The following is a 27,887-nucleotide window of genomic DNA, read 5'->3' as shown; positions in this document are numbered from 1 at the left end:
TGTTCACACCACCTCTAAGGGCATTATTTTCTCACTCGATGGAACAGATTTAATGTGAACAGTAAACAACCATTGTATATCAAATGCCATAGAGGAATCGGAAGAGGTTTTAAATCCTAGAGTGCAGGTGACAGTTTTATTGGGACACACACAGGTCAGGAAGCTGTCCGATATAAACTGGCTGGAATTGAGGAATTTATAGAAACACTGGCAGAAAATCCAGCCTCACCGCTAGCTTTGGAGGTGGTCGGCTCCACGCACATGACCGGTAGCACTTAATGTGCTCTCTCCATGTATATAGATAAAATCTGGGTGACAGCTGCGCTGATATAGAAGTTAAATCTCATTAATGGACACTGCATTTTCTTCTAACAGTCTGAAGTTTTAAATGCTGTCATTTACTTCTGGCTGGTGTAAGGAGGACAAGAAATGCACGCATTAAGGTTTCTCTGCTGTCACCCTTCTAGGCATAAATATGGGATAGGAACTTTTAGCAGCTGGAATGGCTCTTCTGACAAATCATTAAATCTTCTTTCTCTGGAGTTAAACATTTCCTCTCTCCTGGCCCCGGTGAATGAGTGACAACTTCTCCTGGATGCTAGTCAGAGGGAAAGCAAAGGGCTGCATCCTCCCCCGGCGCATGGTGGCAGAGCTTCGTGGGTGCTACACCAATTTGGATCAACGGCTCCTGGCCCAGTGGCTCTGAAATGCTCAACGCGAGCATTGGGCGAAAACAGCTGAATGGTTTTCAGGAAGGTGCCAGAGAGAAAAGCACGTGGTGCATCCCAAACAGTCCTTCCCTTAATTAGTGCTTCAAGTGATGCCAGGCCATATGATGCGTGTCTCATTCTTTAGGATTAATGAGCAGCTACCATTACATTTTTATCACTTACAGCTTGGCAAATATGCAGCAAAATGAAAATGCTAAGGAAAAAATACAGCTTAAAACAAGTGCTATTTACTAAAGAGATAATTGGTTACATGCAGCCTCAAGCGGAGGCATTACAGTGGCTGCTTTTAATCAGTTGTTCAACATATGTTTGCAATCCTGATGTATCTATGGGACTATCTTGCTGTGACCATGACTAATTACACACACCAATCGTGCATTGCTTTTGGTTATAAACCAGCTATAGAGCTAGAAAATGCTGATACAGACTGAAGCCTGGAGTTTCGCAGGGCTCTGAGTCTGTCAAACTAGTGTGGCAGAAGTGTCTGGTCCTGTGTTTAGAGCTGCTGAACTTTAACTTCTCTGTAGCATCTTCCTCACTTCAGCGGGTGTCTCCATGGACCAGGTACTTTATTTTTCACCTGCTCTGCTCCATCTTGCTTAGCTCTGGGTTTGTTGTTTGTCTCCTGTGCTTAGGCTTGGGATCCAGGGCTGCTTAAGGCAGACACTTGCAGCTATTAAAATGTTGTCAGGGTGTGTGTGCATATCTTTTTTTTGTAAGATTGAGTCCTGAAGCACAAGATTTCAGTGGAGTGATAGTCTGTGGTTCACTTAATGGTTTTTTTGAATAGGTCTGCTTTGTGGAAATAGGCCTAGGATTATGAGCAGTGTCTTGTGTGCGGCACCCTCGATTGTAATGCATGCAGTAAGTGCAAATGAGAGCTTGCTGTTCATGTGCGGTGCTTTTAATATCAAAACAGAATCTATCATGATCAGCTTTAGGAACAAACTAATTTAGATCCTCTCTTTTTCCTTTAAATAACTTGAGGGGAAAAAAGAGGATTTATTTCACATAATCCTTCCAAGCAAAAGATTTATACGTATATATGTATAAGCTTTGTTTTGTGAAGATTAAAAGCTGTTAATAAAGGATCAAGAACACTGAAGCTAGCAAGTGGCCAAAGGAGAAATCCCTTCCCACAGTGTTTCAGCAGCAAAAGTTGCTCAGATATTGCAGATGTTCGTCCAAGTCCCTCCGCCTGCACGGAGCTGAGCCCCTGTGTCCAGGATGGGGATAACCATCACTGCTGCAAAAACACCTGGTGAGCTTGTGCATGCTTGGTCTCTTCTGCTGACCCTGAGTTAATAAGTGAAGAATCGCATTTCAGCTGAGCATACGGCTGTGCATATTGTTTTGGGTTGTCTGTAGGGATTGAAATCTCTGATGAAAAAAGCAACACCTCAAGCAAAGGCTGCTTCCTGCAGGTAGGATGGAAACCGACAGCATGCCTGTACCCTGAATTCCTGGTAGCTCAGGGAGGAGGAAAGTGTTTTGGGTAGGAGAAATAGGCAACAGAAAATGCCACGAACAGAGCCTGGAATTTAGGCTTTGTTCTCTTAATTTGGAGGAAAGTGTAATGACTGACTCACTGGATTTAAGACTGGGGGCTGTTGTGACTGTGGTCACCACCTTCACCTTGGAAGGGGCCAAGCCTCTGTTCTTCTCTCTATCCCATTTCTCTTCTTTGACCTGAAAGTATTTAGCAAATTCTTACTGAGGTTTCAGTAAATTCAAGTTCAATTCTCTAATAGTTTCAAAATACATCCTTTGAATTTTCTTGAAAAAATTTTTCTTTCTTTTAGTTAGTAAGTGAGCATATAATAGTGATTTAATTTTGAGGAGCCAGTAGGCATAGCAAAATCATGATCTGATTAATCTAAACTATTCAGCGCTGTGACAACTTTTTTTCCCCACATTGAATGCAAATCCTTGGTAACACAGAATTGGGATGCTTGAATGGATCTAGAAATTACAGAATAAGAGCATGTGCAAGCAAAACAATTACAAGCCTATGGACTGAAACCCCTTCCCTCCCCGATGAATAAACCACACAATCTAAAACAGAAGAGGGAAGGCACTACCAGGCTAGTTTTTCAGCTGCTCTAGGTAGGTCTCTTTTATCAAGAAGGATGTTGATCTGTGCCACCTGAGGGCATGGGGGAAGGAGGGAAGGTGTATAAAATTTTTATAAGCTTTCCCATGAACACCACGGTTTGTCTCTATTCTTCATTTTGGAAGCACTAGGGATTCATGTTTGAGTTTTGTGTTTGGGGGTCTGCAGCTTGATGCATCAGCTGCTCAGAGAAGGTGCCAATTTGGCTCTTTTAAAGGATGGTTGTGTGTATATAATCTTGGGCAGATTTATTGTATTAAATGACAACAGGTTAAATTCTCTTTCAGCTTCTCTGCTGGCCAGGGCTAGTGGGATCCTATAGAATAATGATTGGAGGCAGGGTCTAAGTGAGACGTGCTGCATTTTCTAATGAAATGGAAGATTTCATTTCTGTGGAAGATCTGAGATTCAAGAAGAGCTCACTGTTTGCTCTTTCCTTTCCCATGTGTGAAACAAATTACCTGAGAAACCTCTTGGTTTAGACTGGAAGGCAATGCAGTAACCAATTTGAATAGATCTGCAACCCCAAACGATATAATGTTTAAGAGGAGGTTTCTCCCATACTTTGTTAAATGGAACCCATTGAGGAGAGCAGTGTGTGAACCATTCAGGGGAAGCCTTGGTGCATGCCACTTCAAAAAAGGGAAAAAAAAAAAAGCCATGATGGCAAGTACAGGTAGGTGTTGAAGGGAAGGTGCAGTTTCCACCTAAAGTTTAGGTGCGAGCAAGCTTTTTTATTCTTGAAGCACCCAAATTCATCTGTTGAACTGAAGTGCTATGGCTGTCTATCTGTTGTCACCCTTATTCTTTCAAGATGCCTTTCTGCCTGCAGGTAGGAGTTCTAATGAGTTAGAGGGAAAAATGTTGAAGGGGTGGAAGTGAGTTCCCACTTGCAGACAGGGCTGCACGTCCTGCCCAACTTCGGCAACATGGAGACATTGGCTCTGCACTGCTTTATCTCCCACAAGGAGCTTCCATCATCTTCAAGGGCAATCCTAGGAGCTTGTGGATAATGTCTGAGAAAGGGCGAAAGCCGTGCTTTCTGTGTGCTTCTGCGGCAAATCTTCCTTCTGGTCTGCTTGGGCTCTGGATCAGGCTTGTCATGGATTGTCCTCTCTGTTTTCTGGGTTTTGCCACTTAGGTAAGTCTACCGCTTGGGTTTTCTGAACATTGGAGCTTTACAGGGCAGGTGAGTGAAGACATAACTGTATATAGAGCAAGATGTGAAAGGGGTTGAATGGGGGAGTTTGTGTGTACGTACATATATACACAGGGACTGGGAGATGTGGGGACTCTCCACCAGAGATAAAGGGTTGGAAAAGGATCATACTGCAGGGTGCAACAGGGAAAGGGACAAACTAGAGATGTTATCAACCAAGGGCAGGGAATAAAGGTTCAAAATATCACGTTGGCTAGAAGCATGATGGTAGTAGAGCAGATGTACTGTGCGTGAAACAAAGCTCACTCACTTCTGGCCTTGCTCGATCCCAGGAGCTCAGCCCCAGCATGTGGCATTGCTGCTGCTCAGGCGGGACTGGCAGGTGGTGCTAATTAGGCTGGTGTGTTTTATGATGGTACTATTAAGCAGGGTTATTTATACCATCATACTTCTCATTTTATCACTTGCTGACTTCAAAGCATTCTCCTTTTGGATAATGAAGCTTGATGTTTTCGTACCTCGCGATGTCCCATTACTCTGTGAAGACACCGATGCCGGTCAGGTACGGCAAGCTGACAGTTTTATTCATTGACTACTGCTAAATACTCATAGTCTGTATGGAGCTATTATGTGTTGTACTTTAGATAATGGGCTGTAAATAATAACAAAATCGAGTCACTGAATGTCCTTACAGGTGACATTAAGTTTCATGAAGATATACGTTAAACTCATGCAGATATAATTTCTGCAAGACAGCCTTAATTTTCAGCCTCAATTTCTAAATATTGCCTATTATGTTCTATGGCCTCTGGAGACTTCATTTTTATTCAATGATGACAAATGAAATTTCTTTTTAAGAATATCTGTTCACCAAATAGGCCCGCGTGGTATTTCTGTGTCATCCTGGGAGCCCCAGAGCGGTGCCGGGGCTTTGTGCGGAGCAGCCTGCCTGGCTGCCTCATCCCCGCGCAGCAGAAACGCAGGAGCTTTTCACACTAATCGCAGAAGATTGGTGAAGGTTGCAAATCTGACCCAGGAACACCTTTCTTTTTTTGCCTACTAAATGCTGACGGACATTCATTACCAATTCTCAGTCGGAGTTATCAGCATAATAGGTTTCATTCCCCTGGAGGGGCTCTAAAAAAAAAAGTTCACTTCCATAAGTAGCTTCACAAAAAGATCCTAACAAGAAGGAAGCCTCCTTGAAGGCTGCCATGCCAGTGGAGATAGCCGCTCCTGCCTTCCTCTGCTGAGCGGCTGGGCTGTTAGGAAATGCCACATTGCTTGAAACTGCTTGTCCTTGCCTTCACACTCCACCTCTCTTGCTGTGCAACATTAAAAGAGAGATCTTCAAATTGTAGCTTGTAGCAGCTCTCTGAATGGGGCTGTTGGGTTGCAGTAAGTGCAGATCCATCAAAGAATATGAAAGTAAGAGAATAAGAGGAGGAGCCAAAAGAGCTGAGAGAGGAAAAGAGGATGTGACCATGGCCAGTGTGATCCTGCTGGCCTGGAGGTGGGTGCAGGCAGAGTGCGTGGAGCCAACGCCTCCAGCCAACACAGCAAACCAGCAGGAGCTGAGGGGTGAAGGTGCACAGAAGGGCTGTGTGTGCTTGGTGAAGGGCTGTTCTTGGGAACACGGGGCTGGAAGATCTTACCTGGTGCTGGCCTTCAAAGAAGTGTTGTCCCACAGGTCGTCTTTAGGTAGATTAATTCTCTTCTGGAGGTGCCCTGGAGAAGGAAACAATCTCATGCCTCACCTGGGTGAGGAAGATCCTGACCTTGCTGACTTGATTGTAAAATTCCTCCCAGCTTCACTGGCTTCAAGATTTTACAACTATAAAGTTTCTTATATATAGGCATACACATCTGTACGTACAGGCACACATCTGTCTATTCATCTACACAGACATTAGCACACGACACCCTTTGCCCACTGTTTTCTCTTTAACCCTGTCCTTGAGGGACCTCCGATCTTCCCCATAACTAAGTTCTTGTGCCAAACACTTCTTTACTTGCCTTTCCTTAGCGAACTCTCTGTTCTTACAGCACTCCCTGATACTTTCCTGGAAATGCCACAGAAGGGTGCACTGAGCTCAGCCAAATGTTGCATCCTATTTTCCCCTTGCATTCCTCATTTGATTTCTGATGTCATATGCTCTTTCCTGCTTTCCCATCCAGAAGACCCAGATCTGATCTCATCCCATCGTATCTCTAAGTCCATCCTCTCTTTCTCTGTTTTCCTTACCACCATCCCCCCCACTACCATGTCTTGGCTGCTCTGATGTGTTCCTCTCCTGCCTGACCCACTTCTTGTGATGCCTTTGCCCATTCCCCGTGACAATATTAATGAGCTCTTCTGCTGCAGCCTCTTTGCCTCGCGTTTCTGAACATCCCACCTTCACTTCCAAGTCATTTCAAAGCTCTTCTTCCCCCTCCATTCCTTGTCTTTATCTGGTGTGTCACCCTCTCCCATTCTCTCTGCTGGTTTCCCACGCATACTTGTCTTTGTCCCATGGGTCTCTTAGTTTCTTATGCGATGTCCTCATTTCCCAGTTAGTGTAGTAGTCGCTTGTCTCTCAACTCCTTTTTTAGCCATCTTCTGCCTTTGGTACCCATAAGAAGGCATCAGATAACTAAATCTTGCTGATGAAAAGGAAATGTCCAATAAGTCTTTTGTGAAATACAGCTTCTTGCAGTAGGTTTAGGTGCTTTTTCAAAAGGTGAATGTCTTTGTGTTGCTGCAGGAAGCGGGTGCTCAAATGTCTTTAAAAAATTGAGAATTCAAAAAAAAAACTCAGAAAACATTCTCTGATCTTTGAGCCTACTACAAAACAACTCATGGCTCTGTGAAGCAGTTGAACAGCAACAGCAGAGAAGGCAGAGTCGTCATCTCAATGAACAACCAACCTTTGCTCGTGTTGAAATGAGATCTCTTATGAGAATGACATTTTGTGATTCCCAACTTTCTATCCGCCTACCACACTTTGAAGCTAACACTTTTGACTCTCCTGGAGCTAGGAACACACAGCACAGTCCCAGTACAGGAGAAGGCTTCTCCAGAATGTGATTACTAGTCTGTGCCTGAAGGGTATGAGAAAGTGTCCTGAAATAGTATGACCTCAGTTCTGGGAAGTCCCAAGTGGCTGAGGACAGGGTGCTCCTCCCGTTCACCACACATCAGTCTTACCTCTGTTGGAGGCCAAGCAGTGCAAACAGCGATTTGCTTTACTGTGGCTGGTGAACTTCAGTGCCTCCATGTAGAATCCATGCACGTAATGACTTCATATACATTTCCAGAAGCTAACGCCTGAGATTTGGCTCATTAAAATCCAAATGGCGTGCTAGTAAAATGAAGTCTACCGATGTACCAGATTTGTGCACTGGAAAGTGGGATTCAGTCAGATCTCCCAGTCGTTTACGAGCAATAAGTACTCAGTAGCTCTGAATACGTGCTCTCCTACTTTGTGCAGGTTCTGGAGGGAAAACCTTCTGTTGCACCCAAGGACAGCTCTTGCTAATGCTGAGGAAGCTCTTGTGGGCAGCATTTGGTGCAAGTGGCGTTAGATGTGCAGCATTGACCTGCAGCAGCCCTGGGGTTTGATGCACCACTCTCCTATGCTAACTCCCTGAAAGCAGCTAGAACAATCCACATGTTGTCTTGCATTTGTGTCCTGAGAGTGCTTCCTGCAGCTCAGCTGAATGTGCAGAGCCCCTCCGTGGAGAGGGAAGCGCCACCAGGGAATAGCAGGGAACAGCTTTTCTGTGGTGGAGCCGCCAAAGTGGCTTTGTTCCGAGTACTTTGTTTCAGTGCTTCCTGAATAGGGATGATATTACTCACACGCTGAAGAGCTTTGCTGTTTGGAGCGTAAGATGGTTTAGAATTGGGCCCAATTTATATGGAATGGGTTTATTTCTGCAGTAATGGCTTCTTCTAGGATAAGAGTGTTTATAGCCCTTCCCTTTGGAATCGTTGTCGCTCTGACTAGACTGTCTAGACAGCTCGGTTTTCAGGCATATTCACCACGCCGTGTCTCTACAGTGGGTAATAATATGTCAAAGCCATAATATTGCCAGCTAAGGCAGGCTCTGAAGGGGGAAGTGATTCTGGCTCTCCTCTTGAGAGGGAGGAACAGAAAAAATCCAGCTCCTGTTACTGCTGTGCAGGAGGGGAAGGTCCAGGGTCTGCTGCTCTTGCAGTCTGCAGATGGGGGGCTCTCAGGTCCATCACCCCCTTAAATGCATGCTCCTTTCCTCTGGAGCACTGCAGGAAGGAAAAGAGCAAGGAAGCTTTTAGTTGTCTACTTCAAATAATGTGTTATTTAAAATACGTTTCCTTCTTGGGGAAATAGCTGGTGATCATGCTATGAGAACAGTTGCCCTCAAGGAAATGGAATAAGCTTTTCCTACCAGTTTTGGATTCCAGGTTGGACAGAAGATCTTGACAAGCCTGATCTTGTTTTGTGTGCCCTTTCCTTCAAGGACACTTAAGAAGCATGGAATGACTTGCTGTGTATGACCTGGTCCAGCTGAACACCACTGTGAGGTGGTGGGTGATGTTTTCCCATGCCTTTGAGTTCTGTAAGTGCATGTTTTTACTCCCTTGACAGCTTGGTGAGAAAGAAGAATATTGTAGAGGCATAATTATTTCCAAGTAGGTGCCCACTGTGCCCTTCTGCACAGCCTTTGTGACTTTAGGGAGTGTTCAAATAACTTCTTTTAGCTCATATTAAAGACATTTGGAAGTGAAGCATAGAAGACACTATGCAAATAGATTTTGGAGGAAGGCTCCTGTTTTCTAGACTAACAAAAATACATCGCACAATCCTATTCGCTTAATCACGGATCCAAAGTTTTAACACCTGCCTCAGGATTTCTGCACTTCCCATGAAAACGACTAGTTGAATTTAACATTTGCAGGCCTGTGACCTGCAAACTCCTTGGGGAGAACAGAAATGCCCCAAAACATTTGGATACTAGCAATGGACTCTTGGCTGTAGAGGAGATTGCAGTTTAGAGTGCACACATGGGCTGAGTTCCCAGTGCTCCCTCAGTACATAGCAGGGGAAAAAGTAGGTACAGCTGAGATATATCCCACTTTAGGCACTGGAAAAGTGGATGGTAATACTGGATGTGGTTTCTGCCTTGGATATAAGGCGTACATTTATCTATATGTACTGCGTAGGGCTGATGGCAGCTTTAGTGCAGTTACTGGGCCTGGGGTTGTTGGGAACCTGGTGTTTGCCCAGGGAGAGATTTGAAGGGAAGTCGTGGGAACATCCATCTATTCTGGGTCACTGGCTCCAGTAGCTCTGCCAAGGAGACTGGCACATAATCCCTTTCAGAAAAACATCAGACTGTAGTTTTAGACTCTACTGTTCTTCAGAGAGGCTGTTGCAGCATCTCTGCTTTGATGGCTAAAAACTTTAACTTCCAGATTAACTATATTTACAGGCACTTTCAGACCACTTGTTCTTATGCCAAAATCACTCGGTTTTAAATGCATATTTTTTTCTCTTAGTGATGTTTTGAGGTTGTTGACGCTTTGCTTTGTACTGAAAAGCAAAAGAAACGCTTGTGGTGGTTTATAGCTAAAATGAGGTGGAGGTAAGACTTCAGGGCGTCTCAACATCTTGTTGGGAACCCAAACAGGTATTCAACTGAAATATAGCACTTCCTTTAATCTGGGACACATGGACTTGAGTTGCTGAGGTCCTCTCTGATGGTCTCCCCTGGCCAGCTCTCCTGTATGCAAGGCAGAAGCAGAGGCAATGTCCTGCTGCTTAATGATGCAGCCAAAATCTCTGAGGTTTCTTAAAGTTCAAGCACTTCTCAAACAAATATCTAGTGTTTGATTTTGGTTACCAGCAGAGATGATGCTGTTGCACAGCTATCAAGCCTCTGCCCATTTAAGGAGTACGTTAACTGAAGGATATACATAAATCCCTTTTGAACAGAATCAAACCCACAGTGATTACACAAACCCAGTCATGCGCTCCCTCACATCCCCTGGGAGCACCAGCATCTGGCATCAGCGCCTGCTCTGAGCAGAGATGCTCTCTCAGCCTGCAAACCATCATCCTGTGCTACCTCTGAGTAATACCAGGGCTAAGGATTGATCTGGCCCCTGCTTAATGTTCTCTTAGTGAAAGTAATTAAAAATTTCCAAAAGTAAACCAAATCAAGCCAATTAAACTGTAATGTGATCAAGGCTTGACTGAGATTTATCATCTTTTCCATGGCTTGAAATGCTGGCAGCTGGATGAATGCAGCAGCAGTGACGAGTGTGCACGTGTTAGATGGGACTTGACTTAAAGCACAGATCTGTGTGAGTAACCCAAAGCAAAAAAAAAAAAAAGCATGTTTGAGGTTTCTTCATTTCTTTTCAGCTTCTCAGGGGATGTGAAGTCCTGGACAGTTTGTGGCTGTGGTCCAGGATGGCTTTCAGACCTAATGCCCTTGAAGCAGGGGCTCTGTTCATCTCAGGGAGGTTATAAGTAGTATTCATGGTGGTTTGGGCAACGAGGAGGATTTTTTTTTCCAGGTCATGTAACTGTATACCTACCGTATGTCCAAAAAGAGCTGGTACAGAGTTCTGTATGGATGGAGCGAGTCTGAAGTAGGGCGTCTTCTGTATCTTGATAAGAAATGGTTGCACCTTCCCTTGCTGCAGGATGCCCACAGCCGGGTGCCAAGCTGCATGGTCAGTTGTGCGGCCCTGTTGCACCCCTCTGTGTAGCTGAATGGGGCAGCCAACAAAACAGACTTCGACAAACAACATACATTGTTTCTTCTGCTTTTCTCCTGCCTTCAGGAGTGAGGAAGGTAGAGAAGGTATTTCAGAAGCTTCCCTGAAATTAGGGAATCCCTTCCCCTTCTTAGTGTTTTGTGTTGTAGATGGATATATTTTAGTTTACATTTTGAGGGTGCCTTTAAAAACGAAAGGTAGTGGATAGTTTTTATCAGAATAAGGAGGCTGAGTTCCCTTGTAATGCAAAATCCAGACTTACAACACGACTTCCTCCACAGCCGCTGAGCATGTTGCTGTTTAATTGGAATAGACCGCGCGGAAGTGTGTGGCCTTCTCATTTTGAAGGACAAATGTGTTTTTGTTTGAGCCTGAGTAAGGCTGCAGCTCGTGATGTCCCAGACACGTGTGCGGAAGTCATCTGCCTGCTGGTGCCCCTTCCAGGCCAGCAGCGGCTGTGCCAAAGACTGTGCAGGCACGAGGAATTGCTGGCTCTGAGCACAGTCATCGTGTCAGGCGTGAGAGAAGCCCAAGGTGATGGTATTGAGTCTATACGCAGTGCAGGATAGCTGTGTGTAGGGTCTGTCCTACAAACATCTACCAAAGCCTGCTGAGGACGCTGTGTGCATTGGTCTTGATGTGCAGCCTCTGTCCCCTCCCTCCCATCTGGTACCTCACTGAGCTTCTGGGGCATCTTCCATCTGTGTCGGGCACCTCACTTACGGCTTCTCATGTCTAAAATTAGCTCTGTGTTGGAGGAGGGTTGGCTTTCAGCTCCTAGTTCCTTAAATACCCTCCAGAGCTATGGCTGTGAGACATTAACAGAAATTAGACCTGTCAACTGCAGACAGGCTGAGCATTACCAGGAGTCCAATAACTTGGATTAACATTTATCTGCCAGAGATGCTCTGGGTTGTCTGAGCGCCTTCCCTCCCTCATGCTCGTCTTGGTGCCCAGAATATGTAGGAGACAGCTTTGCCCTTCACGGGCAGTAACTTGATGTGCAGAAGGGCCCATTCCTCCTTTCCCAGTCCTGTTATCCTGAGGAATTCAGTGCCTTGAATGAACCATTGGAAGAAGGAATTGTTTAAACTTGATCAGTGTTAATTTCTTCGATGTTTATTGGTATAGAAACTAGAGTGAGTGTCTCCTTCTGCCCAAACGGCCACCCAAAACACTGGGTTGGACGCTTGGTGTAAGGCTTCCAGATGAATTAGGTGATGCTGAAAGGGTTCAGCAGCTCTAAAAGACTGGGGGAAAAGTCCAGCCTCAGGAAGACCTTGTGCATATGATGATCAAGTGGTGATGTGGAAGAGGCAAATTTTGTTTTTTCCAGGAGACAAACCCATTTTGCTGAGATCCCTGGATAGAGTTCTGACTCTGGGCTTTGGGCTTGCCAAGGGTAGCTCAGGAAAGAGGGAAAAGATGCTGCAGCTTTCTCCACTTGTGCATTGCTCAGGGATATGTGGGACTGTTCAGTCCTGCCAAAGTTGTGGTAACCCTAGGTGTGCCCTGAGCAAGTCTTTGGGAACCAAGAAGTCTTTATTGATTAAAACACAGCCAGTAGAAGGTCTTTGCTCCTTTTTGGATGTATGAGCATTATGAAGGTCTGCATGTTGGACTTTTCTCCTGTTATGCAAGGAGATATCTATTCTAGCCCATATTGACTGGAGTGAAACTGCTGTCTTCAGCTTGATACTGGTTGTTCTTCAGTCCTACTCAACTGCCCCATATTTCTGTATTAACTGTATTTTTTAACTATATTTCTATATTTCACACTTCAGAACTTGTAGCGAGCATGCAGAGCAGGGAGCTTTGCCACATAAAATATTAGCAAATTGCTGAATGCTCCTGAATGGAGGCTGGGATCAGTTTGCAGTGTGGTTCGTGAAATCTGACAGCTCTTAGAGGCTTGCAATAGCCAGATGTGCGTGTGGAGCACAGCTCCAGCGTGTGCTGCTGCTACTGACTGATCATCTCAGCATGCCCTAGTCCCTTGCAATGCACTTGACAGGTATTCCTGTTCCTCCTAGTGAGTGATTAATGTCTTGTCTCATGCAGCCCACCACAGGTGTTTGCTTCACGAAGCTTCATAGGGATAACGAGGCCTTAGACATCTAGAGAGAATTGTTCTGGGACGGAGCAGTGGAGCTCTGGGTAAGTCCTTGAGTCTCTCCTGTGCGGAAGGAAAGACGGTGTCCTGTCCTGGCTGGCAGCTCAGGGGCAGCTCTTGCTGCCCAGCTGCTTCCTTATTTATCCAAATATCCGAGGGCTTTATGGCCGTAGCTGCCAAACTGTGTTGGGCAGGAGACTGTTGTCAGCTGTCCTGTGAGTTCCTGTGCACCTGCGTCACCCAAGTTGTAATTGGGAAGCACTGGATGAGCTGAGACTGAAGTTGTTGCTGTTGCTTTACAGTCAGCCATCCCGCTTGGTTCTCTGCGGAGAAAACCGTTAGTGCAAGCTGGGTTATTGCACTGCAGGGATAAGGAAGTCTGGGCCGGGTAGGTGCACTGGCTTTCTGCTGCAGTCCCCGTGCATTTGAAGACATTTTAGTTCTGGAAAGTATCCAGATGTGCTCTGGGCAGCAAGACTTGCTTGTTGATCCACTGTCTCGTGCAGGTCCCCGAGAGGCAGCTGGGGCAGAGGTGGGAGGGTCAGAGTGGTAAGGGCTGTGCCAGGCTAGGTGGCACTTGAAGTGGCCTTCTTAGTGCTGAGTTGACACCGCCTGGAATTGCAGGAAGCCTCACAACGTTGCAGCCGTGCAGACACAGTCCCCAAGTTCCCCAGGCGCGTCTTGCTGCTCCATCTTTTAAGGCTGACTGAAAACGTTGCTGGTGGGAGTCGTTTCCATCCATTTACCAAGGGCGTCCTCAGTGGGGAAAGCTTATTTTTGGGAGTGCTCAGTGTAGATGGAAGGAACTAATTAACTGGAATTAACTGGGATGCTTACATAAGTGTCTAGGAGCTATTTTTGAAAAGATGAACGCTGCACTGGGGGAAGTTAAGGTCAGAAGTACAGGAAGAAGTTGATACGAGAAGACCTGATAAATCTGCTGGTGGTGAGGGCTTGCAGTAACCCATCCACTCGCTGAAAAACAGGCTCCTCTTTGAGTCCAATATCCAGGACCGTGAGCTTGCTTGCTCCTGAAAAGCACTTCACCAAAACTCTGCCTGGATCATGGCACGGTGAGCATGGGCGGTGGTGTGTGTCTGAGCATCTGTTCTACAGAGGTGGTTAACAGTTCCCTGTTCGAGCTGAATTGAAGGTAAGAAATAAATTGGTCCTATCCACAGACAGCCAGAGCCTACCGGGGGGTCCCTCAGTCACTTTAGTATTGGGAAGGGGACTTGCTCCTTTCCCGTGCCAAGAGGTGACACAAACGGACCCCGTGCCTTGGCCTCTGTGCTGGGGATGAGGGAGGGTGATGAGTGTGGCTGGTGGGGAACACGAAGAAGCCTTTTCTGTGCTGACATCATCAACAATCTCTCCACAGGAATCCCAGGGCTGTACCTACCCCAAAACCTCATCCACGCGTTGAAGGCAGCAAGAAGGATTGCCACACCAACATTGATGCTCTCTGCGGGGCGGACAGCCACAGCATCGTACAGTGACCTGAGAGCCTGCTGGAAGCCAGTGGGAGAGGGAGCAGTGCGTGTGATCTGGAGGGGTGCTGCAAGAGTGACTGGCGTGACGGAGAGCATCCCTGTCATGCTGAGCTCTCTGGATGTTTGGGTAATCCTAAAAGACTGCTTGGAGAAGCAGAAAGACGCAGGGAGATGAAGAAACCAGGAGGCTGGCACAGCTGGCTGTGGGAATGATCAGAGGTAAAAAGCTCTCACAGAGGAAAAGCAGATTCTTGAAGGGAGAGGAATGTAGAAAAGCAAACTAGACATGGTGAGGAGGAAAAAAGAAATGTGCTCTGTGATGTCAGTTTTGGAAGACTCTAGGTTTTGCTGGTACTTGCAGGCTTTCAAAACTTGCTTTGCTGTCTCTCTGCAGCAAGGGATTTGCTGAAGTGACAATCACACTGGCTGCAAAACACGCTGTTAAAGCTCTATGTGGCCCTAACAAGCTGTGGCTGCCGGGATGTGAAAATATCCTATCTTCTGGCCATGTTTAGGGTATTCCAGAAGGCTGATGCCTATTGTGGATTATTAAAGCCAGTGAATACAACGTCCCCCATTTGTGTGACCAGAGTTCTGGTAGAAATTAGGGAATGGTTGACCTATGCCACTGTAGCCATGGGAAAGATGCTGGAGAATATTATTTTCTGCCTTTCTGAATGATTTAGAAAAACAATAGTAGAGATGCCAGCAGATGTAAGGAATGACACAGGCAAAGGCTGGCATGATCAGAACTCCTCAAGAAGTGTTGTTGAGAGACCAAAAGTGTTGTTGTAAAGACCAAAGCAGAGACAGCTGAGCCATTCAAGAACGCTATCTCTTACATGGCTTGGAGCAGATAGCTGAAATGGGGAGATTTGGGTTCTGGCTGCTACAGGCAGTTGTCTAATCCCTCTATTCCTGGGCTACAGCTATGGCAGTTTAGGTCAGTAATACTTTTCCACCTCTTTTTCAAAGCATTTTTCCAATCCCTGGCTGTGATGTGATGCAAGTCTAAAGGTAGGGGGATAATTATTCAGCTGCCTATCTAATCTGTTTGATCTCCCTTGTCTAATCTCCATTATCTTCCAAAACAGGCAATAGGTGCTTTTGATGCAGCCTGTGATCAGAAGCCACGCACAGAAAGCAGAAAAGTAGGGCGCCTGGCCATTTTCAAAGTGAAACTGCAGTCTGTTCCTCGACTGCGTCCTGATCAGAAGCAGGCTTTTTCCATCTGCAAATGGACTTTCATCTCCCTTTCTCCCCACCCGTCATAACAAACAGCTTTTTTTGGTGAAGTTGTCATGGCTGTTCAAAAGGCTTCTGTGTTAGAAGTTCTGGGATGAAGAGACGGTATCTGGGGATTGACTGCAAGAGCTGTGTTTAGTGCGGGCTTGAGAGGTTTTGCTCTTGCGCTGCAGTTTTAAAAATGCTTGTGGGGTAAAACATTTTGATCAATTATTATGATAATGACACGAGAGTGTGGAATTATGAGCATAATTATAATTACCATTTTTATGCACAGTTAATTAATCATAAAATACTACATCATAGAATTTTTCTGTTTAATGAAATTCATTATAGAGGCCCCCGAAGCCCTAAATTTAACATTAAGCAAATTAAACCTGTGTCCGGGGTTAGGGCTATTAGCCCAAATGTGGCCTTGGATTAGTTGCTCCAACAGGACTCGGCGATCTATTAACCAAAGGAGAAACCCTTCCTGACCACAGGTACCTGCTCCAGAGGGAGGCGAGCTGGGTTTTGGCTACCGCGGTGTTATCTCGGGGTAGCTCGTGTGCTAGTAATTGAAAAGGCCGAGTTGGTGAGCCTCGGGCCCAAGGGTTTGGAGGAGAGCTTGTGCTTGCAGCAGGAGGCTGCTTTCCTCAAGGTATTGGAGCTAAGGGCGTTGGAGGGAAACCTTCCCTTATCTTACTGGGGATAACTTCTTGTCCGTGGTCTGGGTTTCAGCCCTCCCATCGCAATGTTATGCAAAGAGAGCAGAGTGTGGAGGCGTGGTTAGCTTGCCTTGCAGAAACGCTTCTACAACTAGATATTGAACTTTACCAGTGCTGTGTATCAAAGACTTATGAGGCACCTCCTGGAGCGTGCTAAGGGTGTGAAAAGTCCCAGTGTTTTCAGCTGCACTTCTTTGAAAGAGGTAAGGTTAAGTTTTGGGATGGGAAGGCCAGTTGGCAGGAGATGGCAACCAGCATCACTGTCATTGTTTTTTGGTTATATTTCTTCCAAAGAACTGTACTAATTGAAGTAAGCTGTAGATCATACCTCACGCAGTAGCAAATTGGATGGGCGTCCTCTGTCTTTGTGACCTCGTCCTCTTGAGGTAGGTGTCAGTAGGCAGTGGGCTGTCCACAGCATCATTCACCAGCGTCGCTTGGGATTAAAGTTTTTTTCTTTTTTTTCCCTCCAGGCACTAGTGCCATATTGCACCTCTGCACATGACCATGTTGGTCCTTTACAGCTCTTTGCTGGAAGGCAGCTGGCATCCAGGTAGCTCCACTGGAGGTGTCTGCAGTGAGTCAAGCAGCAAACGGGCCACAAAACGGTGAGTTTCTGAGCGGGAAACTTAATTTCTGATTTGGGAACTAATCCAAGCCGAAGAACAAGTGTCATCTTTCCTTGTGTTTAGGCATGGGTAATGCTGTGTCTGAACCTTGGCTAGTTTTCTAGATGCCTTTGTCACTGCAGACCCAATTCCCGTTGCCTGTCCTCCCCATTACAGGGCACAAGGGGGCAGCCCCATTTCCAGATCGATTTGGTTTTTCTCGTCCCTGTGTGCTGCAAAAAGCTCTGAAGTGAGCACATTTGGAAGATGCCGTTTGGTTTTGTTTTTACCGGTGTCTTTCTAATGGAAAGAGCTCTTTGGAGGTACTAAATTATCAATTTTCTCACAGGTACCCAGAGTGCTGATTGTTACGGTTGTTTTTATTGATGTCTGGTCTGGAAACAGATTGCAGGTTTTGTTGTTTTTAATATAACGTGACATGTCTCAGCATGCAGCCACAGTAATGTGATATAACGGGAAATCGCCCAGTTCTGAAAGTACAGCCGTGGGTTATTGCCCTTTGGCTGGAAGCAGGCTTCATTTTTTCTCCTTTGTGGTTCCCAATCAAGGCAGATAACTCAAACCTTTGGCAAATTCTGTGTATGAAACTGCATTGTTGTAACACACATTACCATACTAACTCATGTCTGTGGGTATGCAAAACCCAGCTCGCTCCTGTTTTGGCAATCCGATGGTATATGATACAATATCTGATAGGATGTATAGAGTCAGCTTAAGCTTTTCTCCCTGGCTCAGGAGATCCGGTTTTGTCCACTTAAGAATTTTTGGGCAGCAAAGCTAAACTTATGATGGTGGCAAAAGAGATGTTGAGGTGGAAATGGGGATGTTTGGGAGCTGGGAAGTGTCAGTGGTTATTGGGGTGGCTGCAAGGTGTCTGGGGGGGAGCAAATGTAACGGTGGGAGCAGCAGCGAGGGAATGCTGGAGGAAGAGAGCTGACAGCAGCCAGAGTCCGGATGAGATGAGGGCAGGGAGAGACCTGGAAAAGCATCTGTGGAGCTTTGGAGGCCCAGCGGGCTGGGAGGAGGTAGTCAGGGTGCTCAGCTTTGCCACCAGCTGCCTCTGAGAGGGGGGAAGAGCGCTGTGGGGCCAGCTCGGTGCAGTGCTCAGCTGTCTTGAAGCCAGCACATATAATTGCTGATCTTGCACTGGCTTTTGTGAGCTGCAAAAGAAAATGAGTTGTTAGCATCTGTCCTTTCACAGTTCTACTGAATTCTTTTTCATTTTTTTCTCCATTGCACCAGAAGGGGTGCACCGATTCCTTCTTGGAAAGGAGAGGGAAATGCTGAGCCTGTGCTGTTGAACCCAATGTCTAAACCTCTGTTTTCCAGTCAGTGACAAGCCAGAGGCCGTGGAGAAGGATTGCTGGCACCTCCTCAGGGCAGTGCAGTCTGTCTGTCCTGCCTGCCCCCAGCCGGATGGGCTCAGCCTGGATCCCGTTGGTGTGAGGGGATGGGGTAAGCATGCAGAGAGCACTAACAGCGCTGCCATGTGCTTAGAAGCACAGGTGTGCTGGGGACGCAGGTGGCACATGCCTGAGGCTGCCTTTGCCTGCGTGAACCTGATATTTGTTGTCTTTTTAACCCAGGGTTACCAATGAAACAAAGATTAAGTGACTGTTTGCTCTTGCTGTGCTCCTGCCTGTCTCTCCGTCCCTGCTGGTAACTGCTGTGCTGTTTGGCCCTAAGATGTGATGTCGTTAATTCTGAGAAACAGCACCTGAATGGGAGAACAGGATCCTAGAAGATTGCTCATTTGTGGAGCTCCCATTTTATTGGGCAGCAGGACATGGTTTGCTGTGATGGTGTAGGAAATGTGCCTAAGTAACGCATCTCCTGTTGGGATGGTGGGGGAAACCAAGTCCTGGCTGTGCACGCAGAAGCGGTTGCCTACATGTTGCATCAACCTCCTTGTTCTTAAAGTGAGTAATGCAATGCTGTCAAAAAGCATAAGGATGGCTTCTCTACGAGACAGCCCTGCTCTCCAGGGGTAGGGTATCCATGGTCTATCCAGGGAGTAGATGCTGTTGGAGTAAAAGGAGCAGCTGCTGCTGCTGACTACATTCATGGAGTACTCTGCCTTGCTCATATGGAGCAGAGCATCCCTCGTAGGGCTGAACCGCAGCCTGCTCTGTGCTGCCTGGGTGACAGGAGGAGTGCTGGCTGTGAAGAGGATCCGCCTTCAAAAATGTTTATGGTGAGCCTGCTCCTTTACGCTGAAAACATTTTTGTTTCATATTCTGGGTTTTATTTTTAGCTGCTCTGCTGTGAAATGTCTCACTTAAATAGACCCCCTTCTCTGTTTTTGGTGTGCTTCTGGCATAAAGTCAATAAACTTATTAAAGAGGAATCTCTGGAGAATTTCACAGAACTTTCTGAGATTGACAACAGGTGGAACAAATGCATTGCAGGTTATATTTAAACGGCACTGATTTGAGGCAAGTGTTCATGTAGGAAATGAACTCATGGCTATTCCCAGCTGAGCACTTATGCCCACAGACAGGGGGTGCTGGAAGGGGCAAAGAGCCTCCTGCTCTGTGCTCCTGCACCATGGTGTGGCCAGCTGGGTTCCTGTTGTTCCCGGGGGTTGCTGAAAGACTTTGTTCAGTGCAGTGCTGGAATATGGTGTGATAGGAGCTGAAGTAAACCTCCTGATGACCCCAGTCCAGTGGGAATACCTACAGGAGAAAGACAAACACTTGAACTTGCAGCTTATTCTTCAAAGTAGAGCTATAAAACCTTCTAAAGGCGTCTGGAGAGGTAAAAATTTATAGCTCTGAATATAAAACGTCCTAAATTCAAGTGAGATACTGACTTCAAGACAATGTTTTTTTTTTTCCCCCACTGTGAGCTTTTTCAGCATCATGTATGCTAACTTGTCTTTCCTGGTACTGCAGAAAGGGTGCTCGCCATTTCTGTACTCTGTTACAGGTGCATTTTCCCCTTAGATTGCCTAATTGGTTTATATAATTAACTTAAACCTGGAGCAATTGTTCCTAATCTGTGCTTAGCTTGAGGTTTTCAGCCTGTGTCACACTTGAAAAGAAGCTTCTGGGCCTGTGAGTGTACTCATTACACTTTCAGCTGCATCCAGTTGATTAAATACTAGGTGCTGCTTCCTTCTGGAAACCTTGTCTCTCTAATAAATCTTCGGAGGCATAAAGCAGAGATTCCGCACATCCTAATGCATGTTGCACAAGGAGCGGGGATGCTGAGGCTGTACCGTTGGTTGGGTTAGGAGCTGGTAATAGGGTTTGATGGACCTATGCTGACAGCGTTCGGGAGCTAAAGCAAACAAACTCTGCTGGCAGTTTGCATCTTTGTCTTACAGGGGACTACGGCGACTTCCCTGATATTGCTGCACTGGCATGTGAAGCAAAGCTGTCTGTTATCACTCATGCTTCAAGTGCTGAGAGAAACTTTAGAGACTGCAATCATCTTCTATTCAGGAGCAGAGGTAGTTCTTGCTGTGGGAAATCTCCCTGGGAAATCAGTCTCTGAGATCTCCCAGCTTCTCTGCCAGAGGTGTTCTGCCAATTTGAGGGAAAAGAATCGTTCTTATAAATAAATCCTGCGGCAAGCTTCTGAGGTGAGGGACTCCTGGGAAAAGGTGTGTTCTTGGAAAAATGAAAAAAGTGCAGGCAGTGATGGGGTGGGGGAAAGCGTATTGAGCCACCCTATTTGTGAGGAGAAGACTAAGGCTCTTGTTTTAGGGTAAGGGCTGCTCCTGGCTTAAGGGTGGGAAGGGAGCTCCTTTGTCAACACCCTTTTATTTGCTTTTGGGGGCAGAGATGGCTTTGTTCTGGGGAGTAAGGTAAGGCACATCCCCTTGTTCACCTTGTGTAGTGCCTGCATGGCCCCAGTATGTGATGTCCAACATGGGTGGGTGCCTCTCTTTGAGGCATAGTCATGTCTTGTAGTCACAGCACTTTGTGCCAGCACTTTGATATCTAGTGGGCTGCATTGGGGTCTGCTGCTGGGTTGCTTGGTGCTTAGGAGCTGTAGATACATGCAGGGGGCTCCTCTGGTGATGTGACCACTTCCAGCTCCTTCCTGCTGCCGGGTTTCTTTGCAGTGCAGTGCTCTTCCACACTGTGCAGCACACCAGTGGGGACGTGGGCCTGGCAAACAGGGGAGGCCAAGCTGGGGTTCACAGATGTTGCACTGCAGTTTATGGACAGATTTCCTTTGACATCTTCTGTTCAAAAGAGCTTCAGGTCCTTCTTGTAATGGCTGGTGGCAGATGTTGACCTCAGGCTGGGATTGGGCAGCCCATAGGGGTTAGAGCAGCCCTGCGGGCCCACATGGGTGCTCAGGAGAGGAAGATGTAGATGTGTTTTAAAATTGTTCTAAATGTACCAAAAGAAAACATTTTTTTACCTTAACTCCCTTCCAAACAGAAAAATGCTGTGATAAACATCCTTGTTCTTCACCAAAACTGTCAGCACATTTTTCAACCTTCCCAAAATGTATTTTGGCACTGAAGATAAATGCAAATAATTTCCATGTATAACATTTTTATTTTTTGGGGAAAACAAACATTGCTTCTGCGAAGGGAAGCCTAACTTGAAATCATCTCTTTGTATACACTGAGCATGAAGGCCAGTACTTTATAATACTCACAGTATTGGCAACTTTTTAAATCATGAAAGATTTACATAAGTGCTGCAGAGTTGGAAATGTTTCATGACATGTTCATTCACACTAAATCAGGCTCTGCCTTTTTAGAGTTCTCTTTCTAGACAGTTATGCAAATGCAAAAAGACAGGAATGGATTTAAAATGATTTTCAGCACTGGAAGATTAGCAGAAAGTGACAGACTGCCACAAAACACTGCCATCTCTGCTCCTGCAGACTTCCAGCTCTGGTAGGGATAGGATGGGCAGCAAAGAGAAGAAGGAGGAAGAGATTAAGGGTTTTAGTTTTCTTGTCATTATTGGAACCTTTATGTGCTTGGGCGGGATGATGAGTCTGTTTCTGCAAAGTGGCTGTTATGAAACCATAAGGGTTATAGAGAAACCAGGTTCACGCCTTGACCGAGCCTGGTATGTAACTTCTGTAGTTGAGTGAGCTGGGGGTGTTCAACCTGGAGAAGAGAAGGCTCCAGGAGACCTTACAGTGGCCTGCCAGTGACTAAAGGGGCTGCAGGACAGCTGGGGAGGGACTCTGTGTCAGAGGGTGTGGTGATAGGACAAGGGGTGATGGCTTTAAATTGAAAAAGGTAGGTTCAGATTAGATATAGGGAGGAATTTCTTTACTCTGAGGGTGCTGAGGCTACCCAGAGGAGCTGTGGATGCCCCATCCCTGGGAGTGTTCAAGGCCAGGCTGGGTGGGGCTGGGGGCAGCCTGGTGTAGCGGGTCCATGGCAAGGGGCTGGAATTAGATGGTCTTCAATGCTCCTTCCAACCCAAACCATTCTGTGACGACTCTTTACCCATCCTTAACTGAAAACAAACTAGGAAACTTCTCCTTGGATCCTGCAAAGCATCTACACTGATAACTCTTTCTTGTTTAAGTGGCTGCACTTATTTGCTGCCCTGGATATAGGGAGCTGAACTAGCTTCTACCACGTGACGGGCACAGGGCAGAATTATCCTGTCCTGTTGCTGTCCCACTCCAAATCCCCCAAATTGGCAGTGTGGTGTTGAATACCCCTCACCAAAAAAGATATTTCTCAGAACCCTGAAATGGTCAGCTCTCCCTATGGTCTTTTAAAGGCTGCATTGCCCATTGTATTTTCTATGTGCTTTCAACTTGCATGCATCTGCAGTTCTTAATGGATGATTAATTGGCTTCACGTAAAAGATAAATTCATGGAAATAACCTCCTGTGTCAGAGCCCTGCACCCTGCCGAGGTAGGCTACTCATCATATGATCCCCTAGGATGTCTGATATAATTTGCAAGGAATAATGCCTAAAAGAACTCAAGTTGATAGGGTCTGGTCTCTGTCACCAGCCTGGCAGTCCATGACTCAGGTGACATGCTGAGGACAGAGGTATTTGTTCTTGCAACCTTCACTTTGATTTATGAGTCCTTCGCTGTACAATCATACATTCTCTGAAGGCCAAAGAAACTGAAGAAATCCAGAATAGCCCCACAGATAATTGGCTTTTGAATTGAATTCTTTCCCAAATTTTTATTTGGGACCTGCTCTGGCCACCTAAGTCACTGTTTTGCTTTGAAAGCCATTATATAAAAAGTCACCAAATAATGAATGTCAGAGCATTCGTATTTTCTTTGGAGTACACTTATATAGCTTTTACAGGGCTTCTTTGGCAACGGTCAGTCTGTGTGTGTGTCCATTAGCCTAGCTCAGCAGGGAACTTTGAGGAAACCCTAAAAGCACAAGATTTTTGCCTTGTGTTCCCACAGCAGCCAGCACTGAGAGATCCTGGCTAGCCACAAGGCCTCGGGATTGTTGTGCTTCTTTTAAGAAGTTTTCCTCACTTTCAGGACACTTTCTGCTCCTGGTCTGCTTCCTACCTCACATGCCTCAGAATCTGCAAGATTTCTCCCATGTTTTCAGAGAGTTGTGTTGCCAATCTCCAGTCATGACTTCATGAATTACCCACTCCTCCAGTACAAGTTAAATCTCTTGATGCTGATGTTTCACCAACCTGCTGCAGTCCAGACTGGTCTCTCTGTTCCTATCAAGTCCTTGCCTATTTCTCCGGTATCTCCTCATGGGCATCCAGCTCTTGGCTCAAACTCACTGAATGTGACACCAGCTCTTTGTCCACTGCTCCAAGCCATCTCTGTCACCTCCCTTCTTAGTCCCCGAGCTGCGCTACAGCGGCCTGAGCAAATACACTCTGGGGAGGTGAGGTTTTCTGCCACAGAAGGCAAAAGCCCTTTCAGTAACACAGGAGGTGTCACACAGTGTGTTTTTATGGCTATTTTTACAGTTCTTATTATACCTTAGATCTAAAACAGATCCTTACAATTGCTCGTAATTGCTGGTCTTTTGGCACTTCATAAATCCTCTTCCACAAAATATGCAGCTAGGGAAGAATAACCTGCCCACCGAGTGACACTCTTACAGGAGGGAAAATAATGAGAAATGTGGAGTGTGGGAGCAACAGGCTTTCTGGACAATTGTAAACAGCAATCGTGCTTAAAAGCATCATCATCTGATGGCAGAGCAGAAAGAGAAACGCTGTGTTTAATGAATTGAATTGTTCATTGAAAATAATGGACCATTTCTGACTTGCAGGTACTTAGTGACTTGTTGTGATGTTGTAGCGCTTCAACAGCGCAGGGAGCGAGCAGCTCCTGCACCTGCTTTCTCTGAAGCGTACTGCTTTTGTGCCTGCTATGCCTAATTCTGTTTGTGCCACGGAGTTGTCTTAGTTAATTCTGTTGTAAAATAGCTGCTGTGCATATGCCAACAACGATAATGTATGTGGAAAACAAATATCTTTAAATAGTTCTGCCTCAGTTCTCTCAGATAACTCCTTTTCTCAAGCTTTAAGAAGGTCTTGGATTAATGGATAAGACTTGGGCAGCACACTCGTGGTTCCAGCAGGGAGGTGGATCAGCATGTCCGGTAGCTTGGTTTTGTTTCTACAAGAGTGCAACAAGCAGGAGCACCACGTTCCCCTATACTTTCCTTAGGACCACGTTTCCCTATACTTTATATACTATACTTCCCTATACTAGGACAAACTCCTTATACCTGTATTTAACACAAGCCAACTCTTCAAAGCATTGAGGAAATTTTAAGTCTGGGAACTGGTTGAGAATATGTCACGAAAGATGAGGTTCTCCCTGGTGAGAAGAAAAGACACGTACAGGCTATGGCCCGTTGCTGGGGGCTAACGCCAGCAGCCAGCCAGTTACCAGGAAGAAATTGACTTCTTCGGGTGGCTTATCCTTAGTATGTGCCTTCCAAGGTCATTGTCTTTGCGAGGCTTTCATGGATTTACATGTAAGCACCTGAAATTCCAGACTTTAGGGGTTTTGTGGTGTGTAGGAAAGGTGATGCTGTGAGTCTTGGTCCAATACCCCGTGTCCCAGGAACGGAGCTGGGGTTGGTGGGTGAAGGCAGATGTGGGTGGACATTTAACCAAGGCGCTGCTGATGGTGATGGATCTCCATCTGCTGGGCTGCATTTTCCACCCCAAAAGGCTCTATGGAGAGTGGTGTAATGGCTTGCTCTGTGCCTGTAGCGCTTGGGGGAGTCCCTTCTGCATCAGCAGTGATTAAAGCACTCTTTGTGGGAGCTGCTGAGGTGGAAAGTGCTGTGATTACCAAGCTGATAGTCTGCGATTGCTATTGACAGTCAAATTGGGCGATTCTCCTCTGGCTGATTAGACCAGATGTGCAGGACATTTTTAATAAACTGCAAAACAATTGAGATGATTTGATAACAAACCTGAAGAGAATGGATTAATAATTTAAGCATCAAGCAAATATGGTCTTTGACAGTTGTGTAGTGCAGCAGGCAGGCTAATGCTCCCTGTCGGCAGCTGTGCCACCCTCCTGCCCCAGATGAAACCTGGCAGACCTCATCAGCCCTGGGTCTGGCACTCTAGTTAAAATATATATTAAAAGAGAAATTAATCTAGTGCTCAGACACTGGATTAAGCTCTTTGATTTGTCTGGTGAATGAAATATGTTTGGATGTGCTGAAGAGTGCAAAGGGGATGTTGGTCAAGGCATTGATGGAGATGCAGATGAGGTGCTCATCACAGCTGGGTAGAGAGAAACTTGCTCAATTAATGCAACCTGTGGTCATTAATGCCATCATTGTGCCTACTGCAGACTGAATCTGTTAGGATAGCGGGGGTGAGCTGTGGGAATGGCTGGGAAAAGGCCTGTCTGCTGGGGTGGAGAAGCGCTTTGCTCTTGTTCAAAACTGGACCTGCCCTGATTTGGCATTCTCATAGACTCGCTCCAACCCATTTCCATCACGGTTGTGTTTGTGTTTGAACATCGCTATTGCTTTGCTTGGGTGTTTCTCTTTTAAAATAAGAGTGGGCATTCTAATAGATGCTGACACAGAGCCAAGTGTCGGACTGTCCAAATCCATCAGATCAGAGAAAAGCGTTGAAGTTACATTTCATGAAGGCTCATTACAAGGGACAATTAGTGGGAACCAGAATCCTTATCAGATGGCAACCATGTCTTCAAAATACAAGGGAGCACTGACTTCTGGGTCATTAGACCAGAGGCTGTGGGGCAGGGACCATGAAATTTATTTATTCCAGAGCTTGCGTTGAGAAGGTAGGTGGTAATGTCTCAGAAACCCCACAATTATGAAAGTACAGTGCACAAGACGATTTGCAGAGAACGGCCACTTTTAATAGATACTGTCTCTTGTCATGTTGAGTCTCTACCTGGTGCGAGATGGTTCCCTACGCGAGCTCCCTGAGGAGGATGTTCTCCTTCTGCTTGGATTGCTTCAGATCTCACTGGGACAGTGTGTTTAAAGCACCCCGGTGCAGTCCAATTAGAGGCACTTTGCCTTTGAAGGGCTTGAATAGAGGTGTTTAACAGAAATAATTTAATAGCACCAGTGGACATTCAGCCATGTGCTGTGCCAGTCCCTTCAGAGGTCTGGAGAACAGCAAGAGGCTGTTGCCGAGTTCAAGTAGCTTATTATTGCCTGTACATGAGGGCTGTATTTCATTCCTGTGCTTAAGAAGAGGCAAAAAGGCATGTGCTTGGCTTCTCCTTTTGAATATAAGGACAAGAGGCAGGCTGCAAGCTTCTCTAGGCATGCTGTGAGTTATTCGAGCAAGAATGGTTGCTAAGTTATTCTTACATGCAAGAAGTTGAAGTTACTCATGCAGGCAGTTCAAGAGGGGAGGTGAAACGGGTTGTGTGTTTTTCCAGAACAGTGATTCCTAGGGCTTTTGGTATCTTTGTTCAGAAAACTTGTTCTGGTCTGACCACCACTGGCCATCCCCGGGTCCCTTCTAACTAAGGATTTTGCTAGCGGTAGCTTACTTGAACCATACAATGTGGGTGGCAAATGTGTTGGCTGCCCATTTCTGTGTTTTACCAGCAGACTGACTCCGTAATATAGCACCAAAGCAGGAGATTGACGACGTTTGATTGGGGGTGTGGTGGTGGTGGGTGGTGTCTTTCCCAGAGTCCTGTTTTTGGCAGTGATCAAAAGCAGAGTCTAGGGAACAAGAGAATAAGACAAACAGGTGTTTATGTCCTCAAAGTACTATTCCAGACTCCAGGAATTTGTTTTTGGGCATTTACTTGCCCAAGATTGGTGTCTTGGTGTTTAATAACAATCCAGGTCAGTTCTCTGGCAGCTTCTCCCTCCCCCCCCCCAACTTGCCTTTGAAGTGGTATAAACTTTTGGCATCCCCAAGATCATTTAGCAAGTTCTACTGTTTATCTATGTTTGTAAATAAATAATATATATTTAAACCTACCGCCTGCCTGATAACTGCCATGTCCCTCTGGATCCCTGGGTTTCTGGGTGTTTGTGTTCACCGAGGGCTTGGTGTGGCAGCACGTGCTGGGGTAATGATGGACTAGGAGCTGGGGATCTCTTGCTTTGGGATATTGCTGTGAACTTGTGTTGTTATTGGGACCCAAAGGATGAACAAGCCCAAACAGCTTCATGGCTTGACATCAGCCAGGCAGCCCTGTTGTCTTGTCCCAGGGTTTTGATGAGTTTTTTTTCTCATGCAGTGGGTGCAGCTGGAGAAAATTAGCCATGAAGCCAGCTTGCTTTTAGCTTATGACTAGTTTGATTTCTTTTAAAGTTATCTCTGTTCAATTGCTCTTCTGGGAATCTCTACATTAAAACCCAAATTGTTTTTAAGAATCTGAAGTTAAGAAGTTCTCCAGGTGCTGTTCAGTAATGGTGCGCACACACAGGATTACACAGGAAATGATGATTTTCAGATGGCAAGGCTTAGCTGGCACACTACAGTTCACAAAAGGGCAACATGAATTAACGGGATGATTAGATATCTCCAAGTACCAC

General features: G+C 46.0%; 1 long non-coding RNA gene across 1 annotated transcript in view; it reads left to right on the top strand.

Annotated features, from left to right (window-relative positions):
- LOC121071099 overlaps positions 1 to 24,324 on the top strand; it is a 31,910-nt gene extending 7,586 nt beyond the window's left edge. Inside the window, exons 2-7 of the long non-coding RNA XR_005820384.1 lie at positions 14,243 to 14,573; positions 16,780 to 17,237; positions 18,265 to 18,390; positions 18,522 to 19,692; positions 20,264 to 20,521; positions 23,306 to 24,324. This is a non-coding gene — a long non-coding RNA (uncharacterized LOC121071099). The remainder of the gene's footprint in view (positions 1 to 14,242; positions 14,574 to 16,779; positions 17,238 to 18,264; positions 18,391 to 18,521; positions 19,693 to 20,263; positions 20,522 to 23,305) is intronic.
- The last annotated feature ends 3,563 nt before the right edge of the window (positions 24,325 to 27,887 follow it).

Source organism: Cygnus olor, chromosome 5, assembly GCF_009769625.2.
Source record: "Cygnus olor isolate bCygOlo1 chromosome 5, bCygOlo1.pri.v2, whole genome shotgun sequence".
Taxonomy (NCBI): Eukaryota; Metazoa; Chordata; class Aves; order Anseriformes; family Anatidae; genus Cygnus; species Cygnus olor.
Note: the sequence above shows the minus strand (reverse complement) of the source record. Positions and strands in the feature narration are given on the sequence as shown.